This window comes from Ambystoma mexicanum, chromosome 4q, assembly GCF_040938575.1.
Source record: "Ambystoma mexicanum isolate Mex_15411 chromosome 4q, UKY_AmexF1_1, whole genome shotgun sequence".
Lineage (NCBI taxonomy): Eukaryota > Metazoa > Chordata > Amphibia > Caudata > Ambystomatidae > Ambystoma > Ambystoma mexicanum.
Window position 1 is genome coordinate 506515418 of NC_090928.1, and position 18770 is coordinate 506534187.

Here is an 18770-nt window from a genome sequence, read left to right on the forward strand (position 1 = left end):
ACGATGAGCGTTCTGCTGCAGAGATTGCAGAATAACGCAAAGCAAGATTCATCCACCGGGTGTGGTTTAAATAGCCTCCTGTAGTGCTTAGGTGTCTCCTTCCACAGCCACGCCTAAGTAAGAAAAGAGTTCCTGGTAAGAAAAGAGTTCCTGCCTTCCAGAAGAGTTCCAGTGTTCTGAATCTAGGGAGTGGCTCCAGCCCCACCCAACAGGAAAAGTAGTTCCAAACAGAAGAGGATCAGAGGCTCAACTGGCAGGCAAGTAAGCAGCATGGTCTGCTGAAGGTAAGTCCACCCAAGCATTATGAGCCCGGCGCTTCCAGCGCTGGGACTGGGCATATTTATGAGCCTGGTGCCACTGGCGCCAGGACTGGGTCCAAAAGGTCCCAATTGGGACTGGTTGGCACTCGGAACCTGGGTTATGGATCTGCTTCCAAGGGAGTTGGGAAAACCCTGACCTTTTGGAAGCAGAGATCATGACAGTACCCCCCCTCAAGGCCCCTCCCAAACCGGGCTTCTCCGGGGGTTTTGGCTTGTCAGGAAATGTTCGGTGAAATATTTTGATTAGGCGAGGAGCGTGGACATATTCAGCAGGTTCCCAGGATCTCTCTTGGGGGCCGTAGCCTTTCCAGTCAATTAGGTAGAATAGTTTAGATTTGGAGATCTTGGAGTCCAGAATGCTTTTGACTTCAAACTCGAGTTCTCCATCCACTAGGATAGGTTTTGGAGATTTGGTTAGTCGGGTTTGAGGTTGCACGGGTTTTAATAGAGAGACGTGGAAGACCGGATGTATCTTCATGTGCGGGGGCAAGTCCAACTTGACCGCTACTGGGTTTACTATGGTAGTGATGGAATAGGGACCAAGGTATCTTAGGTTGAATGTGCGTGGCCCTTTTAGAGATAGATATTTGGTGGATAACCAGACTTGATCCCCTACTTGATAGTGAGGGGCTTCCTTCCGATGTTGATCTGCTCCTTTCTTGTATTGTTCTTTAGCCCTTTGAAGGTGAGAAACAGCTTCCTTAAAGGCTTGGGTGATTGTAGAATGCAGGTAGTCTACTGCTGGTGTTTCAAGATCTTGGAGGGGATCCAACTCCGAGGTTCGAGGGTGACTGCCGTACAAAAGAAAAAACGGGGTTTTCCCAGTTCCCGAATGGACAGAGTTATTGTAGGCATACTCGGCTATCCAAAGGATATCTTTCCAAGTTTTTTCAGTTTGTTGCAGCATGCAGCGTAAATACTGTTCCAGAGTTTGATTGGTCCTCTCGGTTTGTCCGTCGGTCTGAGGGTGGTGACTGGTCGATAGTCTCACATCAATTTGAGCCGACCGACAGCAACTTCGCCAAAAATGAGAAATAAATTGACTACCTCGATCCGAAATTAGAACCGAAGGAAAACCGTGCAGTCGGACGATGTTTTCGAGAAATTCTCGGGCCAGAGTTGCTGCTGTTGGCAAGCCTTTGAGCGGAATGAAATGCGCCATCTTGGAGAATAAGTCCACGATTACTAGAATCGTATTGTATCCGGAGCATGGAGGTAGATCGGTGATGAAGTCCATAGAAAGCGTATGCCAAGGGCGAGGTGGGATGTCAATAGGGCGTAAGAGGCCTGCTGGTCTTTCCTTTTGACTCTTGTTTTGGGCGCATACTCCACAGGACATTATAAAGTCTCTGATATCTTTTTTCCAAGACGGCCACCAGAAGTAGCGCTTGATCTTTTCTGAGGTCTTGGCTATACCGGGATGACCTTCCATTAAAGAGTCGTGATAACAAGAGATTACTTTTTTCTGTAAATCTGTGCTGGGTAGGTATAATCGTTCTTGGAAATACAATAAGTTGTCCTTTACTGCAAAGTCCTTTCCCTGCAGATGCCAATTCTGTATGTCTGCTGGAGTTACAAGTTGCCTGGCTTTATCCTTAACTTCCTCTATGGATTCTGTGGCGATTACACCCAGAATTCTTTGTTCGGGAATGATTGGTACAGGTTTAGGGTTGACCAAGTGTTCTTCCACTCCCATCCGAGAAAGGGCATCGGCTTTACCGTTCTTTGTACCAGGTCGATAGGTAATTATGAAGTCAAACTCGGCAAAGAATAATGCCCAACGGAGTTGTCTAGAGGATTGGGCTTTTGCAGTCTTCAAATATTGCAGGTTTCGGTGATCTGTAATCACAGTAACGGTGTGTCGGGCCCCCAGCAGATAATGCCGCCAAGCCTTAAAGGCAGACTTGATAGCCAGAAGTTCCTTGTCAGTAATCGTGTAATTGATTTCAGGAGGCGAGAATTTGCGGGACCAAAATGCCACGGGATGCAACTGATTGGTTACCGGGTCCTTTTGTGATAGAACTGCCCCCATGGCAAGGCTTGAAGCATCAGTTTCCACGATGTAGGGGAGTTCGGGGCGAGGGTGTTTTAAGATTGGTGCAGAGATGAATTTAGTCTTCAAATCCTGGAAAGCTTGTTCCGCCTCGGTAGACCATTCAAAACGTTTGTTTTTCTTTAACAAGGCAGTGATGGGCTGGACTATTCGAGAGAATTCGGGGATAAACCTGCGGTAAAAGTTAGCGAAGCCTAACATGCTTTGCACACCTTTTACGGAGGATGGTGATGGCCATTTGAGAACTGCATCGACCTTCTTTGAATCCATACGCACTCCGCCAGGTGATAATATGAATCCCAAGAATTCAACTTCAGTCACGTTGAAAACACATTTTTCCAACTTAGCGAAAAGTTTGTGTTGACGCAATCTTTCGAGGACCATTTTCACGTGTTTCCGATGTTCAGATTCCGATGAAGAATAAACGAGGATGTCGTCAATGTAAACAACAACACATACATCTATGAGCTCTCTGAGGACATCGTTCATAAAATATTGAAAGGCGGCCGGGGCATTGCAAAGTCCGAAGGGCATGACCTGATATTCAAATAGCCCATACTTGGTGCGGAAGGCCGTCTTCCATTCATCGCCCTCTTTTACTCGTACCAAGTGGTAAGCTCCTCTAAGATCCAGCTTTGTATATATGCATGCTATTCTGACTTGGTCCAGGAGTTCAGGGATCAAAGGTAACGGATATCTATTCTTAACGGTGATCTGGTTCAGGGAGCGATAATCGATACAAGTTCTAAGGTCTCCTTCCTTTTTTGGAACGAAGAACAAAGCTGAAGAAGCAGGGGACTTGGAAGGACGAATAAACCCATTTGCCAGGTATTGATCCAGGTATTGTCGAAGGTGAAGGTTCTCAGGCTCGGTGAGGGCATAAATTCTACTACAAGGAGGAGTAGATCCAGGTATCAGGTCTATCTGGCAGTCATAAGACCTATGAGGAGGTAGAGAGTTAGCCTGATCCTTCCGGAAAACATCTTGGTATTCTAGGTATTCGGGAGGTAACTGGGGAGTCTCTGAAGAAATTGCGGCCAGTGCAACACCAGGTGGAGGGTGACAAGTAGAGACACATTCTGGAAACTGGACCGTTCTTGCTCGCCAATCGATCAGAGGATTGTGTTTCTCTAACCAAGGTATTCCTAGAATAATCTGAAACTGAGGGGCCTTGATCACATCGAACACGATCTTCTCATGGTGTCCATCTTGACTTACTAGCGTCACCTCTTGAGTGGTATGCGTTACTGGCCCGGAGGCTATCTCCGTACCATCCACCGTAGTAATGACGTCCTTTACAGCCTTGGGACAAAGAGTTAGATTCATCCTCAAAACCATTTCATGATCCACATAATTGCCAATGGCACCGCTGTCGACGTAAGCTTCAATTGCATGTAATCGATCCGGATTATCAGGGCTAATGAGGACCATAGGTATCACGAAATGCGAGGTCACGGAACTGCTTTTCACGCTCGGCAAGAGGACCTCTATTCTTGTCGGACGAGGTCGTTTCCCTGCTCAGAGTTTGTAACTTTGGTAACTGCAGCTCCTACTGCCTTCTTGGCAGGTTTCACCGGACAGTCTCGAAGAAAGTGCCCTGAGTTTCCGCAATATAGGCATAATTGCAACTGTTTCCTCCTTTCCCGCTCCCTTTGTGTTAGAGGACCTTTCAGACCCCCTATTTGCATGGGTTCCCCGGAGTCTACTCCTTTGGAAGGAGTTGGCGGTTTGGAAAATACTCGAGCATCAAACTTGGAACGATCGGCCTTCCTGTTCTGCAGCCTGTGATCTATTTGAACGACCAAGTCTATATAATCCGAACAGTCTTGTGGGGGATTCACTACTTGGGCTAAAACGTCTTTGAGCTCTCCACGTAGACCTCTATAAAACAGCGTAATCCTTTTGTCCTCAGGCCATTGAGTTTCCACTATTAGTCTATTGAAAGATGCAATATAAGCCAAAAGGTCTTGATTACCCTGTCGCAACGAAAGAAGCTCATTGTCCAAGGCCTGCCCCTGTGAATGTCTTGCGAACAGTTTTTCCATACTAAGCTGAAAGGCTTGAAAATCATGGAGAACCAGATCATCTTGATTAACTAGAGGGATCGACCAGTCTGCCGCATTGCCACTAAGGTACGAAAGTACAAAAGCTACTTTTGCTTGATCAGTTGGAAAGGCTGCTGGCCGGCATAAGAAGTGCAACCGGCACTGATTGATAAATACTGCAAACCTCTTTGGGTCACCAGAAAATCGTTCGGGCGGAGCCAGAGGTACATTCCCAGGTAGGTTGATCTGCACTGGATTCATAGAGGATGTTGAAGGAAGATTTGCCCCTGATGCGGGTAACGGGGTCTGTCCGGCTTGTGACTGTAGCACTTGTCTAGCAAGATTGTCTGTTCTCTCCTTGGAAATAATTAGTTCCCTTCTTAGAGCATTCGTTTCCTGACGAGCTGCATGCACTTCTGCCCTTAGTTCCCCAAGTAACTGAGCTAGGGGGTCAGTATCCGAGGTTTCCATAGCGCCTGGGCGAGAGTTTTGCGGTAGGCTTTGCGTTCTGTAACGCTCACCTGATTCTCGCAGAGGCGCCGGTCTTGACTGGGCGACTACCGTATCTTCAAAGGTGATGTGTAGCACCCGGTTGGCTCTTTGGGCTGGACCTCTGTGCACTGTATGCCTGACGTGTAGAGTAAGATGTCTGCAGATAGAAAATATGGGGTTAATGAACTGGGGTTATTGGGGTGTCCCTATCTCTTTCCTCTTCTCCTCTCCTGTAGACCCCCAAAGGTTAACGCTCTCACCTTAGGTAAGTGAATGCCGAGCTCTCCATCTGCCTCGGGGCAGGGTGCTGTAACCAGTTTCTTCACTGGATAGGTAGCGCAGGCCTCTTGACTTCAGAGGACTGCTGTCCGTCGTTTACTGCACGAACGGTAAGTTTCGAGTCATTCAAATGTCTTTAAAGTCTTTAGTAATGATGTCTCTTGTTTTGCAGGGTTCCGGCGATGGCGGATGACGGGCTGAAATGAGTTGAAGATGGAGCCCGTGTGATGAATAGAAGCGCCTGGAAGCACGTAAGTAAGCGCTTGTTGCCTGCTTCACTATGCGCTCTAACTGTCTTTTTATTTTGCAGGTACGAGTTCGGAGCGGCTGCAGGGTGCCGGAATACCCACTGGATTAGATGTGGAAAGGAGTAATGGCACGTGAGTATTAAAGTTCCCCAATGTCTTTAAACGCACCTTGTTTTGTCTTTCAGATGCGGGATGTAGCGCCGAAGGCCTCCGGAGCGTACGAAGAGTTGGTAAACTTTTGTCTTTCAGATGCCGGAATGCAGTGTGAAGACCTCGGGAGCGCACGAAGAGTAGGTAAGCCTTTGCCTTTAAGATGCCGGAATGCTAACCTGTTCTTTCTTGTCATTATAGGTGTTGCTGAAGACTGGATTCAGGATGGTAAGCCTTTGCCTTTCAGATGCCGGAATGCTAACCTGTTCTTTCTTGTCTTTATAGGTGTTGCTGAAGACTGGATTCAGGATGGTAAGCCTTTTTCCTTAGGCCCAGGACCGGATGCAGACGACACGATGAGCGTTCTGCTGCAGAGATTGCAGAATAACGCAAAGCAAGATTCATCCACCGGGTGTGGTTTAAATAGCCTCCTGTAGTGCTTAGGTGTCTCCTTCCACAGCCACGCCTAAGTAAGAAAAGAGTTCCTGGTAAGAAAAGAGTTCCTGCCTTCCAGAAGAGTTCCAGTGTTCTGAATCTAGGGAGTGGCTCCAGCCCCACCCAACAGGAAAAGTAGTTCCAAACAGAAGAGGATCAGAGGCTCAACTGGCAGGCAAGTAAGCAGCATGGTCTGCTGAAGGTAAGTCCACCCAAGCATTATGAGCCCGGCGCTTCCAGCGCTGGGACTGGGCATATTTATGAGCCTGGTGCCACTGGCGCCAGGACTGGGTCCAAAAGGTCCCAATTGAGACTGGTTGGCACTCGGAACCTGGGTTATGGATCTGCTTCCAAGGGAGTTGGGAAAACCCTGACCTTTTGGAAGCAGAGATCATGACAGCAGGCCAGCAGCAGCAGCTCCACCTGTACCAACATTGCCTGCCACAGAAGGCACCGGGTCTGCAGCCAGCAGCAACATGGGTGAAACAGCTGCAATTGCTGCTTGTTCAGACTCTGACATTGAGGAGCACGAAGTCAGAAGCCCCACTGACCTTCTACATTCCCCCTGTTTGTCAAACGCCAGCCCCCATGAGGATCACACACAGGGGCACACAGAGGAAGAGGAGTGGCCTTCTACCTCATGCCCAGTCCTCAGTCCACAGGAGGGGAGCAGCCCCTCCATCACACCACCAGCACTGGGCATGGCCCAGCAGGGGCAGCAGTCCCTCGAGGACATCATAGAACGGCAGCAACAACTGTCCACGATGCTGACTGAGCATGCCGCGGAATGTGTGGGGGTTAGGGCAACCATTGAACAGGCCACGGAGACCCTACGGGCCGAAGTAGCGCAGAGCACTGCCACCCTGAGGGATGCCATGCAGGCCATGTCTAGGGACATCTGTGGTGAACTTGCTGGGTTGCGTCGTGCACTCACTGAGCTCACCCACACCCTACGGGACGTGCATGCACGGGGGCAGGCAGGGACATCCTCCGCTGCCAGTTCTGCACAGAGCAGCCCCGTCCGACGTTCCGGACGTAACCTGCGCTCCACAGCCAGGGGTGCCCCGGGGGCCGGGAGGGGGGCTTGTAACAGCCTGTGGCCACTGTCACAGACATCTGTTGACACCTACATGGGGTGTGTTGGGGTGTGCAGGGGGGAGGTGGGAGGGGGTGTGTTGGGGTGTGCAGGGGGGAGGTGGGAGGGGGTGTGTTGGGGTGTGCAGGGGGAGGGGGGACGGGGTGTGTTGGGGTGTGCAGGGGGGAGATGGGAGGGGGGAGTGGTTGTGTCACGACGTTTTATGATTGAAATACACTTTTTGCTTTCCCGAAATGAAATGTGTGGACATTTTCATTGCATATGTGTGCTTTATTGGTGTACAGTCCACAGTGTGCATGTCCCAGAGACACACAGTGTCCCAAGTGCAGTCTCCATGTGATACACACCAGCCGTGTGTGCTAGAAGCAGTGGTCGATGATAGTTTGGCGCATTGCACGCCCCTCCTGTGCAACGCCTCCTCCATGGCGTGCCGCCCCATCTGCACCCTCCTCATCCTCATCGTCAGGTGGTTGCAGTTCTGCGTCAGGGGGCAGGGGCACATTCCGTCTGACGCACATATTGTGTAGCATGACACATGCCATGATGATCTTTGCCACCTTCTCATGGCGGTACAGGAGTGCCCCACCAGACCTGCTGAGGCATCGGAACCGTGCCTTCAATAGGCCGAATGTCTGCTCTATGACCACACGAGTACGTGTATGTGCACGGTTGTAGTCCTCCTCGTGCTGGTTCTGCGGGTTCCGGACTGGTGTAAGGAGCCACCTCTTCAGGGGATAGCCTGCATCACCTGTATGTAGGCGAGAATGTATGTGTCAGTCATGTCGTCTGATCAAGAACATGATGTGCCACCATGGCTTGCATCCAACTGTTACTTTGGCTCACTTCTACATGCACTAATTGATTCACGCAATGCAACCAGTATATGCTCATGGCTCCCATGGCCTGTTTTGCATGCCATCACCCAATGTATGCAGAGGGGGTGAGTGCATTGTGAGTGCCCATCCATTGTGTCCGTTCATGCCGCTTGGTTAGTTGGCCTGGCACATGTCCTGTGATGGCAATGCGCACATCATTGCAACATTGCTGTGGGCCTCATCATGACCCCAGTGAGCAATGCTGATGTAGACAGGGACATTGTGGGGGCCCTGCTGTCTGTGTAATGGTGTGTTGATGTTTCTGTCCGTCATGTGCCTCCTTCGTGGGCAGTTATGGGGGACAGGCCTATCGGTGATGGTGTTTGGTGACGTGCATGTAGGTGCTTTTCATTGTTGACAATGTGGTCTGATTTGGTAGAATGCACTTGCAGATGGTTGTGTCATGGTTGGGACACAACCTCATTCACATGGTAGGGCTGCATACATTGGCTATTGGCTTTACTGATGTTGGGTGGAGTATGGGTTGCTTCAGGGTATTCTCTGTCTCCGTTCTCTCTGCTACTCACAGCCAGGTGGAGTATGCATCTTCCCCCCCCCTTTCAGCCAGGTGGAGTATGCATCACCCCCCCCCTTTCAGCCAGGTGGAGTATGCATCATTCCCCCCCCCTTTCAGCCAGGTGGAGTATGCATCATTCCCCCCCCCCCTTTCAGCCAGGTGGAGTATGCATCATCCCCCCCCCCCTTTCAGCCAGGTGGAGTATGCATCGGTACGTCATTCACCTGCCCACTTCCATGACATTGGACTCACCGAGTAGCCAGGATCTTGGGCCTGCATGTCGCTCCATGTAGCGTGGTATTGTGGAGTTCCTCAGGACCATAGAATCATGGGTTGATCCGGGGAATCGGGCACAACAATGTGTGATGATCTTGTTGGAGTCACAGACCATTTGCACGTTGATTGAGTGGAACTGTTTCCGGTTGCGGTACGGTACCTCCATGGCACGTGGAACCACCAATTCCACATGGGTGCAGTCGATGGCACCAATGCAACCGGGTATGCCGGCTAGTGCATGGAAACCCACTTTGGTGTTTGCAATCTCCTGGGCAGTCCGTGGTAATGAGATGTGGTCGTCTGTGTGCTTGAGGAGGGCATCGAGCACTTGGATGAGTGTTCGTGAGAATAATGGTTGTGAAATGCCATGCAAGTGCCCCACTGTGTGCTGGTAGGTGCCTGTGGCCAGGAAGTGGAGTACAGACACTACCTTCAGTAGGGGTGGGATGGCGGTTGGAGTTTCTATCATGCTGACAATGTCGTTGTGTGTCATGTCTACGATGGCGGTGATGGTGTCCCGGTCCAAACGGTACAGGGTGTGGATCTGCTCAGCAGTGAGGTTGAATGGATTGGCTCTGATGCGTGGGATTGGGGGCTGCCTGCGTGGTGGCACTGGCTGTGCTGGTGGGGCTTGCTGGGCCTGCCTTGCCCTCCTTCTCCTCCTGCGTCTCCTCTGTGCTGCCTGTTGTTGTTGTTGCTGTTGTAGCACTTGCATTGCTATCAGGTCCTCCAGCCCCAACATTGCTAGTCGTATTGGTATCATTGTGGAGTGTGACTGGGTGTGGGAAGGGGTGGGGTGTGCTCTTTTTGTGCTTCCTGAGTCTGTATTGCCTTCACCTGTGCTGTTTCTGTGCACCTGTGGCAGCTGCATTCACTTTACATGGCCCTTTACGGTTGGTTCGCGATGGCGTAGTTAGCACCATGGCGGTAAGGTACTTAACGGGCTGGGTGATGGCGTTAGGTGCATGTCCGCTTGGGTCGGCATTCGCGTACCTTTCCGCCATGGCGCTAAGTACGGTGTGGGAGGTCGCGTGCGCGCGCCCTTGGCGCAGTTAGCAGCAGCGTTAACTACGATGCCGCTAATGGCATCGTAGTTAACGGTCACGGGTCATGATCGGACCTGGCGGAAAACGATGGCGGTAACCATTTACCGCCATCGTTTTTCACTTAGCGCCAGGGTCGTAATGAGGCCCCATGTCCTGAAGCCAGCGTTTAGTATTGCGCTTGAATAAGTGGAAAGAAGGTTCTGATCTGAGGGAGGCAGGGAGCGTGTTCCATAACTTGGATGACAGAACTGGGAAACTAGCACCCCCCGAATTATGAAGTTTGAATCTCGGTATGGACATTGTGTGTACTTGGGCAGCTCTAAGTGGTCTTGAAGACGTATGTGAAGTGAGTTGGTTGGTAAGGTAGGCTGGAGCGAGGTTGGCCCTAGCTTTGTGTATTAGAGCAAGAGTTTTAAGTGATATTCTGTGCTCCACCGGAAGCCAGCGCAGGTTACGTCTGGTATCAGAGATATGCGACTTCTTCGGGATGTTGAGGGCTGCCCTGATGGCATTATTTTGAATTACTTGTAGCTTGTTGATATTTTTATGGCTGGTCCCTAAGTAAAGGGCGTTACAATAATCCATTTTAGACAGTACAAGAGTTCTGGCAAGTGTGATGCAGTTAGGTGTAGTGATGAAAGGCCTGCAAGCGGTGATTAATTTGCAAGTGTATGCAGATGATGTTACGACAGCGTTAGTTTGTCTGGAGAAGGATAGTGTGGAGTCACGGTAGATGCCAAGTGTTTGAGTGTTGTTAGAGACGGTAATGGTGTTACCATCTATAGTAACGGATTTAAAGGCAGTGCTCAGTTTGTTCAGTTTAGCTTGTGTACCAAGGATTAGCAGCTCGTTTTTTTGGTTTTTTAGACAAAGACGGTGTTGCGCCATCCATGCTTGTATCACTGAGTAGATTTCATTAAGGGTTTTACTGTCAGTTGTATAGTCTCCAGAGATGGAAATAAGTATCTGGGTGTTGTCTGCATAATTAGTATACGTAACACCCAGATAGTCAAGGATGTCGAAAAGGGGCTTCGTAAAGACATTGTAAAGCGTAGGGGAAACACATGATCCTTGCGGGACCCCACAGGGTACCGGGGAAGGTTCAGCAGAGTCGGTAGGAGAGAAGACCCTCATAGTTCTGTTAGCCAGGAAGGAACTGATGCATGAGGTGGCTGAGTCAGAGAAATGTGCTGCTGATTTCAAGTGGTGGCAGAGCGTTTGGTGATTGACCAAATCAATAACTGCTAAGTCAAGCAGTAGAAGGAGGGCTAGTTTACCATTGTCTTTTAGTTCTTGGATTTGTGTGGTGAGATCGATCAAGGCAGTTTCCGTGCCGTGTCTTGGTCGGAAACCGGATTGCCTAAGTCCCACTAAATTGTTAGATTCAAGGTAAATCTGAATTTGCAAGTAAGCTGCTCTGTCCAGTATTTTTAGTAAAAAGGGCACAGTTGTGATAGGCCTGTAGTTAGACAGGTTGGCTGGGTCAAGAGCAGGTTTTTGATTTGAGGGATGACCCAAGCGTCTTTTAGGTTATCAGGCACTACTCCAATTTTGAATGAGGTGTTGATAAAGTTAGTGATAAATGGCGCAAGGTCATGTGCAGCTGCTTTGATGATAGGAGCAGGGCAGGCGTCACCTTGGCAATTAGATGGCTTGAGTTTCCTAATGATATTTTCCGCTTCCCAAATTGACAGGGGTGAGAAACTAAATGGTTTACAAGTAGACTCAGAGGTGGAGGTCTTAATAGGTTGTTGTTTCTAATCCAGATCAGAAAGTAGCATGCATTTTTTAGCGTCCATTTTAGATTGTAGCAGAGCTATTTTATCCAGGAGAGCCTTCTCGATGTTAGTAAACCATAATGCATTTGTGATACATTTGTCAACAGGGGCGATAGGAGATTCCAATTCTTTTAGAATCTTAAACAGTTCTTTTGTATTTGATTCAGCTTGTGTGATACGTTTGTTGTAGGTGTCTTTTTAGCAAATATAATGGTCTCTTTGTAGTTGGACGACGCTAAGGTCAGCACACTCTTATTAGTTGCTGAAGGACACTTTTTACAGTGTGCTTCTTCAGTTTTCTTAGTTTTGCGTAACTCCCTTAAATGCGGAGCGAACCAGGAATTCGGGTGACGTTGAGGTTTAGGTTTCCGCAATTTAAAAGAGGCGATGGTATTTAATGCTTTAAGTATTGCCTGATTATATATGTCCACTAGGACTGTAGGGTCAGAGATGAATGTATTATTGAGGAGGGTAAGTATTAAAGGGAGGAGTTTATCAGTCGTGATGTCTTTCTTGTTCCTGGTGAAGGTGGCTGGGGCAATGATTGGTGCAGGACATAGTGTGGTGGCTTTGATGGAGAATGTTATTTTATGGTGATCAGACCAGATACATGGTACTTTGGATAAAAGATCAATTGTGCAATTAAGGTTGGTGAGCCAGTCCAAGGTTCTTCCTTTATTGTGTGTGGGCTCGTGAATGATAAGGGAGTAACCAAGGTCTGAAAGAGTATTGGTTAGGTCAAGGGTGTTGGTGTTCAAGGGGTCATTGAGTCCAAGGTTAAAGTCATCAAGTAGGATACTTTGTGAATTAGGTTTGGGATTAGTAGATACGAGGGACACAATGTCCTCAGCGAATGTAGAAATAGGCATGGTGGTCGGTAGATAAGGTGCACTATTGCTGTATGGTTAGATGATAAGGGTAGTTTGATGGAAAGCGATTCGGCAGAGGGGTTTTGTAAATCGTGAATAACTCTGATGTCAATGGTGTTTTTGAAGATGAAGGCAAGACCGCCTCCCTTCAGCTGGTTAGTATTTCTATCACATCTAATGATAGCATAGTCGTTGGGTATGGCTAAGGCCAAGGAGGGGCCAGAAGCTGCATTTAACCAAGTTTCCGTACCCGCAAGAAGGTCAAGCTTTTCAGAGGTTATGAAATCAGCAATGTCCAATGCATGGGCTGGGAGGGACCTGGCATTCACCAAGGCTACCTTGATGAAAGTGTCTTTTGCAAGGGTTTTTCTGTGAGGATAGGTGATTATCAGGCAGAGTGTTAGAGGCCCAGCAAGTGTCTGATACAATAGCCTGGTTAGCTGGATTGTTTTGCTGACGCACATATTTATTTCTCTTGTGTAGGTGTGGTTGGAGAGTTTTAGTCCGCAGTCGAGCTCCTAATCTTATATTTCTGAGTGTAATGCTCGGGTGGTAGGAACGTGGTATAATTTGAGCATAGTTGCTTATGATATTGTTGGGAGGTGGAGTAACCAGAGTGCAGGATCATCCAGATAAGGGTTAGCACAGACCATAGTGTTAATACAAGTGTGGGTGATGACTACATTGGTTGTAAAGGTGGATGTGTGGTGACCATTATGAGGATAGGACTGAAATGTCCAGCGTCTTGTGTAGATGTTCAGAAAGTGAAGGAGAGTAGTGAGGCACCAGTACATAATGGAGGTATGGACGGTGCTTCTATGCTGAGATTGGGTGCGAGTGCCCTGGTTGTCTGATTCAATTGGTGTGCTAATCAAGTAGAACACAGTCAGCGTATAATGAGATAAGTATTACATACATGTCTATACTAGGATACACGATGGCAGAGACACTTATATTAGACAATATGAAAGCAGTTAATACTGACAGGCATGAGTTAATCGGTTTAAGAGCTAGGTGCGAATAGGGGCAGCGAGTAATGCAATGTGGTAATGGCCAATGAGGGCTAATCAGAGTCAAGATACACAGAGTATTCGAGAATAGGAGGTATCAATCAGATATAAACATATAGATGAAAGATCGGAGTATTCATGATCTGCAGACCAACTGAAGTGAATAACTCGGCATGTGGACAGTGACAGTCACGTTCCAACCTGACAGATAGGTAATATAAATCACGATAGGCAAAGAGTCATTTGCAAGTTAGCGCATGGTGACTCATTAACAGTAGTGGAGGAAATCAGTAGCGCTAAAGTATGCAGTAGTAAATGAGGAGCTTGGATAATATGCACTACATGGTTGCAAATCTAGATAGCAGTAACAAGTAAAATAATGGAGGTATAAGGTCACACTATCACAATACTGATGCTGTACTGCCTCCTTAGTAACACGCATATGTGGATCATATCATTCATATGATAGGAGAACAGTAGATAGAAGACAAAGGGGTGATTTTTGAGCACTGGTACATCACTTATGGCAACAGTGTTTACAATATAAGACGTAGCGAACTTAGCCAAGTTGTCTTACAGTTGGGTCAAAGTAGGACATAAAACAATGGACATAGTAGACTGGCAAGTACGTAAGGCACAATCAGGTGTGGGTGACAATAATGAGTCTAGCAGCAAGTTATGCAGGTGACGGAACGGGGGTAGGCACTGCTTACCGGGAGTTAAAGGTCCGCATGGAGACTGGGCATAACGAGTCGAGGACGGACATGGGTTCCGGCTCTGTGCACTGTTGGCACTGGACAGGCTCAGGACAGGAGCCTTCATTCTCCGCCTTAGTGCAGATGCCGGCATGCGCCTGCCAGTCATTCGGCCGCAGGGATAGGCTGATGGTCGGCCAATCAGAATGCAGGGGTGTCCCAAGAAGCGAAGGTGCCTAGAGGTCCGCCATCTTGGAGTGGCCGAATCTCGTTTGTATTAGGGCAAATATAAGCAAATAAGCACGAAGAAGTGCTGTTGGTGGTGATCACTGCATCTGTGGATCCGTAGTTTCATCCTGCAGAACTGTTAAGCGGCTTCACTTCAACACTACAGCTAAGTCAATGCCTAGTCTGGGATGCTGAGGGAAACCCTTATTGATATACTTTTAGGTCCAGTTCATGTACTCTGGATGACAACCCTTACATAAGACCCCTCTCTACTTGTTATTGGCCCAATTCTCCGCTCTCCCGTGATTGGGGGAAGGAGATGGATTGTCATCATGATGAGGCCTGTTTATGGGTCAGAGGATCCTCCCCTGGTCAATTTGCCAACAAATCTATTTTTGATTCAAATACATATTTCCCAGATACACAATTTGTTGAAATTACATGTACACATTATATATTCCTTATGGTCTATGCGTGTCCGCCTCTGATCTTCCTGGGGCTTGCATTCAAAAATGACAACATTTTGCACTTTTTGACTGGTTTACCAATATCGGACATTTACCAAAAATTACACACATGTGCGCAAGGAGTATGGACATTCATTGATGAAGTGTCAGATTTTTAACATGCAGACATTTGGAGTGATACCCTATTTTCCGCTAGCAACCCCCCAGAATACACCACAGGGTCCTAACGCCTCTTAAAACGTGCACAGAAAAATCAGAAGAATAATGATATTACTTATATAATTCTGACAAGTCCGCACTATGAGTTATCTATCTTTTTAAAATTATGCTCTGGCCCAGATGGGTGTGGTTTAGGTTCCAAAGCACATGGGGGAAGCTTCTGTCTGCCCCCGCCTCCAGCTCGGGTGGCTCCCAGAGGCACTTCTCCTCCCACTTCTCCCAAGAGGAAGCCACTTTACGGCCTCCCCCAATATAACATTTGCCTGAGTCCATTGTTCAGTTTCCTGCAGTCCCCAGGTAATTCAATCAGAGATGTGTCAACTCCTTTTGGTGGGGAAGCAGGATGCAGCTAGGCCTGGGAAGAGTGGCTGAGCAGGTTTCTCCTGTCGGGGGTAGTTGTCAGGCAGAATTCAGCTAAATGTCACTTTAGTTCCCAGTTTAAATCAAACTTACAATTTTTACCTATACATTAAATAATTACTTCCTTCAAGTCATTTCAGAATATAGTTTTACATTGTATCCACCTCTTAGCAAGTCTTTCCTTGGTCTGGTTTGGGTTCCTCTGTTCAGTTTTACACAAAAGTCTGGTGGTTTTAAAACGCCGGATTCCTGATAGTGGTGAGTACCGGTATTGCAACCATTTTTGGGATTAAGAAAATTAATTCCCCACAGTTCTGAGTTGCTCTTTGGCAATCAGCATTGCCATTCCCAATGGTTTCAGGCTAAAGTGTGTGTAGCCCAATGGTGGTTTTAGGCAGTGCCCTCCTGTGCTCACAACATAGGCAAAAATGGGTGGCAGCCTATTCTTCATGTTTTCCCTGTGCACTCTCTGGGGAGTTCTGGCCATCATAATGTTTTCCATGCCAGTACTGCACAGTTTTATGGTAGGGCTTGGATGCATGGGTAAAAACATCCCACAAGCCCCCCCTCTTGCGATGGCCATTCTGTCCTTTCACTGATGGAACTCGCAAGATCTGGGATGTTCGCCTCCTCTTCTTCCAATTCCATAGATGGCACAGTTCAGCATCTTTTCCTCCCTCCAGTCGATCAATCAGTTCTCCTTGCTCGTGCTGATGGGAGGATTGAGCAGTACCCCGGGCCCCTCGGATCTTCGCTCCCGGTCCCCAGGTCGCCTTCCGTGGTCAGTCTCCATGTTTTCTTTCTCCTAGGATGACAAAGGAAAGCGGCAATACCTATTCATAGACATTTCTCCCCCACTATTGATATAGTGGGGCGACATATACATTTTATACTTTAATAGACATAGCATTCCAATTTTTAAAAACAAGATATAATTCAGAGACAGTGGCTTACAAGCGTCATAATATTTTAGAGACTATATATGGGATATTTTAGGGTTGAACTGAATTACTCTGGAGCGGCCCCCTCTGGTATTGCAGAGGACTCCTCCAGTTGCTGCAGAGTGTGCCTGGGATGGCAACACTTCAGCTGATTAATATGGACTCACTTATCTTCCCCTTTCGCCAAATTACCTTTGGGGATGCGAATTTTGTAGGCAACAGGGGCGATCTTGTCTATAATTTCAAAGGGTCCCTTCCATGTAGGCAAACATTTTCGCTGTTTGGCCTGGTTCCTATGGAAATTGTATAGATAGACCCGGTCTCCCACATCATATTCCTTCCTGGTGGTTTTCAAATCATAGTGCGTTTTCATACTCTCAGCTGATATTTCTAGATTCCGCTGAGCATAGGCAAAAGCCTGTTGGAGGTGTTTCCTTAAATTCTCCACATACTCATGAGTTGTGGAGGCATTTATCAGTGTCTGCTCTTGGGTCCTTTAGAGCAAATGCTGGGGAAGCACCATCTTGCGTCCGGTCATCAACTCAAATGGTGACATTTTAGTTGCAGATGAAGGGGTAGATCTGATGGCCATTAGGACCAGAGGTAATCGGATATCCCAACTTGGCCCAGAATCTGCCACAAACTTTTTTAAGATGCTCACAATAGTTCGGTTATATCTCTCCACTGCTCCAGAAGAAGCTGGCCTGTAAGCAATATGTAGCTTCCTTTTAACCCCCAGTATCTCCCACATCTTTGTCATTACTTCACTGGTGAAGTGGCTACTTCTGTCTGACTCAATCCTTTGAGGTAGACCAAAACGGGAAAAGATGTGGTTAATCATCAGGGCAGCTGCTGTTCTGCCTTGACATTCCACCCACTTGGTAAACAAGCATGTAACGGTCAACATGTACTTGTTTCCTCTAGACGAGCGAATTACAGGGCGTACAAAGTCTGTTTGCAAATCTCACCATGGCAGTGTCATCCCCCTCTTTTGGAGAGGTGCACGGTGCGTGAGGGATGATGGCTGAAATTGTGCACACACAAGACACCCCTTCAAGTATTGGTCGAGGTCCTGCCCCATGTGTGGCCAGTATGCAACCTCTCTTAAGCTTTCCAGTGTTGTGTGAAACCCCCTATGACCAGCGGTTGCCGCATCATGGGCGTGACTTAACATCAGGCTGCGGAATGAGGTAGGGACCACCCACTGATCATGGCCAGCTTGGGATTTCCTTACCAACAAACCGCCTTGGATTCGGAACATTTTTGGACATTTCATCAACACTCTAAGGTCCTCCTTCCCAATGTAATCGGTATCCGTCAGGGGAAAGTTCTCAGGGTCCTCAATGTGTTGGTAAAACTTACCAATTATTGGATCCCCCTTCTGAGCTGTAATCAAATCAGAATCAGGGGTATCCTTACTCCATTGTGCAGTTGAAAGATCATTGTGAGCATTTGTCTGGGACCTAGTGATAGCAGTGACCTGGATTTCCCCCAACAGGTACTCTATTTCGATTAGATCCCCTTGGATGGCCCCGGTTTTGGCCAGCTGATCAGCTAAGTCATTTCCAGTTGTGTCTGGTCCCTCTACTTTGGAATGACCCTTGATCTTTTTCCAGAAGATGGTCATCCCATTCGATGTGACCAGATCATCAATATTTTGAATTAGCTTCCCATGTTTCAGGGGTTTGTTATTAGCACATAACATGCCTCTGGTTTTCCAATTAACCAGGTGCTCCACGAACCTGTTCCGTACATAATCCGAATCTGTGATTATGACCAGTTCGTGGAGTTGATGTTGGACAGCAGTGCGGATGGCCTGATGCACAGCCATCAATTCTGCCACCTGACTACTTCGGGGACCAATTTTGTATCCAGCGGAGGGTTCTGGGGACTCATTCACCCATGCATTCCCTACGCCGGCCACCAGTTCTTTCTCCCCGTTGTTGTCAACATGGTACGAGCATCCATCCTCATAGACAGTGGGCATTCCCTCACACTTATCTTCTTGAAAGACCTTGTGTGGGGAATTAAGGTATGCCTCCATGTTGTCCTTGATTTTTAGACTTGCGTCCTCGAGACAGTTTTCTCTGGCACAATCATGCAAGTCAGCCAGATCTTGCGCGAGGGGACTCTTCTTGTTTTGGCCATATCTGACCTCCACAGGAAAGCCTTGCATTGACAGAATCCAGGAAGTTATTCGGGAATTACTCACATTTCCGGCCCAGATTCTGTCACTTTGGAGATATTGCAGAGGCTGGTGTGGAGTCTCCACTATGATGTGTTCCCCCTGGATAAACGGGCGGTAATTCTTCAATGCCCACACCGTTGCCAGGAGTGCCTTCTCACAATCGTTGAATTTTTCCTCCACAGA